General features: G+C 51.7%; 1 protein-coding gene across 1 annotated transcript in view; it reads right to left on the bottom strand.

Annotated features, from left to right (window-relative positions):
- Positions 1-3960, bottom strand: part of KLHL36 (kelch-like family member 36) — a 19900-nt gene extending 15940 nt beyond the window's left edge. Inside the window, exon 1 of the mRNA XM_010579645.1 lies at positions 3926-3960. The gene's annotated coding sequence lies outside the window, so the exon portion shown is untranslated. The remainder of the gene's footprint in view (positions 1-3925) is intronic.
- Positions 3961-4121: the final 161 nt, after the last annotated feature.

The raw sequence follows: 4121 nt of genomic DNA on the forward strand, positions 1-4121 counted from the left end.
CCGCCGCCATGGCCGGCCCAGGAAATGCCGGCTGGATGGAGCGGGGAGGGACCGAGGCGGGGCGGGAAGCGGCGCCGGGCAGGGCCCGAGGAGGCTCCGGCGACCCCGTCGACAGCAAATGGCGGCCGGGCTCCCCCGCCCCCCCCCCGGCCGCTGGGAGTTTCCCCCCCCGGGGGTGAGGAGGAGCGCCGGGCCCTGTCGCTACGGCTGTGTGGTAGTCGGCGGGGTTACTCCGCAAACGTGCAGGCTGGATGTCTTGTCTGTGGTGTGGGGGCGTGGTAAAGAACGGCGAGAAGGCCGGTCACCGCCTCGTCCATCCGCCCTGGCCGGCCGTGAATCTTATCTGACTACAAAAATGCCTAGCCTGCAGCAGCGCATGCCGCTGTAGGGCTTTTTCTCATCGATTAAGGCCCGGGAGGCTTAAAAGTTAACGAAAAAAACACCTTGGCGAACAGCAGGGCTGACAGACAGCACGCCTCCTTCAGGGATGAAGTAAGACGGAAAGACTTTGTCCACAGACCCTACCCAGTCCCATTTCAGTGCAGTGGTCTTCACTAAAACGCAAGTAAAGAAAACCCTTTGTTAATCCAGAGATCCCGCATATCTTCCAGAGTTTATTATCAGGACAGCAGAAGCCGGCAAGATTGTGCCCAGGCTCCGTCTGCTCTCACCCAGGACAGCCCAGCTCGGACACGGGTCCCACGTGGTGACGGGGCAGCGGTCGCTGGCGTAAGACGACGTGTACAGCGTGGAGCAGCAGCATTTTAAACAAGGGGAGTGTGCCAGGGCTGTTAGCACCTTCCCCTACCCCGGCTGTCGTCCAGCCCTCCGCTGCAGGTAGCATCCAGCCGGCTGTTTCTGTTCTTCATAGAATCACAGAATGGTTTGGGTTGGAAGGGACCTTTAAAGGTCATCTAGTCCAACCCCCCTTGCCACGAGCAGGGACATCTCCAACCAGATCGGGTTGCTCAGAGCTCCATCCAACCTGACCCTGAATGTTTCCAGGGATGGGGCATCTACCACCTCTCTGGGCAACCTGCTCCACTGCTTCACCACCCTCATCGTAAAAAATGTCTTCCTTATATCTAGTCTGAATCTCCCCTCTTTTAGTTTAAAACCATTACCCCTTGTCCTATCACAACAGGCTCTGCTAAAGTTTGTCCCCATCTTTCTCATCAGCCCCCTTAAGTACTGGAAGGCTGCAATAAGGTCTCCCCAGAGCCTTCTCTTCTCCAGGCTGAACAACCCCAATTCTCTCAGTCTTCATAGGGGAGGTGCTCCAGCCCTCTGATCATTTTCACAGCCCTCCTCTGGACCTGCTCCAACAGGTCCATGTCCTTCTTACGTTGGGGGCCCCAGAAATGGATGCAGTACTCCAGGTGGGGTCTCACCAGAGCAGAGTAGAGGGGGAGAATCTCCTCCCTCAACCTGCTGGTCACGCTTCTTTTGATGCAGCCCAGGATACGGTTGGCTTTCTGGGCTGCGAGCGCACATTGCCGGCTCACGTCCAGCTTTTCGTCCACCAGTATCCCCAAGTCCTTCTCCGCAGGGCTGCTCTTCTTCAGCCACCCCAGAGGTGATGGGTCTCCACTAATCTAACTGATTATCGAGTCTGAAGATAAGAAGCATTTTTGGCTAGCTTTGGTCTCTTCTGTAGCCCTTGTGACCACGGGGACCCAGGATAAAGACCTGCCATTCCTGAGCTGAGTGAAAAACCTACTTTGGTGACAGCCCTAATGGTAACTATGGCCTGTAAATTCCTAGCAGCCTTTACCTGAAAGAGAGTATTATTCTCTCCATTATTTCCTCTGCTCCTGCACTGAAAAGACAGAGACGGAGAAGCAGGATTGGGGACAGCCACATAGAAAGATCAGAAAAAAAGCAAAAAGGTGTGATGGCAAAGAGCCACAGGAGCAAGGCACTAGCAATATATTTTAGGAGAACAGCTAAGCCTCCTGTGGGCCCATAGCTCTGCAGAGCCATCCTGTTTGATCAGCTCCCTCTACCCATTCTGAGGCCCTTCTTGAACTTCATTAGTACAGTCTAGACAGCTGAAGGTCAGTCCAGTTATCCAAGACTTCATGCTTGCTGGAGACCTTTTTGTGAGGAAGTCCCTAAGTCCTCTTTTAAGTCCTTTCACTTTCCCTGTTGTCTGTGCTTCCTCTCTGAGGACTCCTGTGAGATGGACAGATGTTCCTGCCAGGCCAGTGACATCTTCCTGCACAGGAGGAAAAGACCCATACGCAGAAGATGGAGGTCTCCAAACTCCCATGTGAAAAGCAAATCAGAGCTCACTGAAGTCAGACAAGTAGGTATTTTCCCTTCTCCATTTACAGTCTGATGAAACTGAGCACAATATTTATTCTTCCATGTGTTAAAAGAAAAAAATCCATAAAAATACGTCAAAGACAAGGAAGAGAAGCAAAGAGAAGAGGTTTGATCCCATGAAGAAGGCAGCATTTCTGAGGTTTGAATCTGGCATTTTAAAGTGTGAGACATGAAGTTCCTAATGAATGTAATTAAAACACTCCAGCCTCTGGGTCACAGAGACCGAAACAAGGTTGAGTTTTTCTCCTTCTAAGGGAAATGACATTTCGGTCACCCACCTCTGCCCTAGGAAACAACAGGAGCTGAGGAACAAGCTTGAAGAAACAAGGACAACCAGCAGTTGTGACAGGTATAAACAGCAGAGAGGTAGTGCCAAAGGATGATAAATGCAGAATATGACCCCCCCCACCACGTTTATGAGCAGATAATGGTCAGCATAAAGGCTTTTAAAAAGAAAAAGTGTTCCTAAAGACACTTCCAAAAGAAAATCAATAGAAATTCAGAACTATTAATGTGTGATTATATTATCATCTGGAGCCTGCAGTCTACAGATATTGAGTGTGATTCAGCCAGATGCCATGTCCTACACTTGTACTGACTTAAGAAATATTTCTCTCTTCCCTATGACTTCATCTACATCACAGAGATGCACTGCAGCAATACGCTCGTGTTTTGGGCCCTGATGCTACAGGGAACCTCATGTCATTCAGGACTCTCTCTGTAAGAAGCTGCATGCAGGATTAGGGCTTCCTATTCTATGGCAGTAAATGATGTATTTTACAATTAGCACATGCTTTGGTGCTGTTGTTCCCTGAGACAGTCTGAAAACACCAATTAACTGTGTGTGGTAATGAGGTTTCTTACTGTTCATTTACAACATATTGACATGAAAATAAATAATGAACATCCCACTGCAAACTTTAAAAGAAACAAAGTGTGATACTTTTTCTCATGGAATGTAGTTTTTATTAAATTTGCAATCTCCAGCCCCCCCCGCCCCAGGTTTAGGGTAGAAACCCACTAACACGTACAAGGACTGCTTTTTGAAACTCTGGTCCTTGGGCACAACAACATGTGGTGACACTTATTTCAAGCCGAGTCCTGCCAAGCAAAGGACCTGCCTCTATTTCTGCGGGCATAGGACTGAAGTGCAATCTTACAGCCAGCCCTTAATCCTTTTTTTTTTTTTGGCTAAAACCCTGCATCTCTCGGTAGCGTTTTGACTCGCGTTAGATGGTGTAGTTTTAATTGGCGGTGCTGGAAGCGCTGCCCGGCAGGGGGAGATCGCTGCATCTGAAAGGGGCTACAACCCACACCGACACCCGTACCCACACCTGAAGCAGCAGCGAGCCCTCACGACTCCAAAGTCACCCTCACAGCCCCCTTTAGGGGTCCCCACGGAGAGGGGAACGGTCTCGCACTCCCACCCGCCGGCAGTCTCACAAAGCTTTCCCCAGCTCTTGCCCCTGTGTCCCGGCGCTCCCGGTCCGGAGCTTTCGCCTTTCCCCTCGCCTTTCCCCTCGCCTTTCCCCTCGCCTTCCCCTCGCCTTTCCCCTCGCCTTCCCCTCGCCTTCCCCTCGCCTTTCCCCTCGCCTACCTGCTCTCAGTCCTCCTTTCCAGCTCGGCTACCTCCCGTGCGCCCTGCCCGGCTCCCGGCCCCGCCGCTCCATTTTGCGCATCCTTTCTTCCCTCTTATCCTCCTCCCGTCCGTCCGTCAGGGGCTGGAAAAACACCGAAAAGCCTAAAACCCCATCACTGCGGCGGACCCTCCGCTCGGGAACGAACCCCTCGCC

The sequence above is a fragment of the Haliaeetus leucocephalus genome, unplaced genomic scaffold (assembly GCF_000737465.1).
Source record: "Haliaeetus leucocephalus isolate CR32 unplaced genomic scaffold, Haliaeetus_leucocephalus-4.0 Scaffold668, whole genome shotgun sequence".
NCBI lineage: Eukaryota > Metazoa > Chordata > Aves > Accipitriformes > Accipitridae > Haliaeetus > Haliaeetus leucocephalus.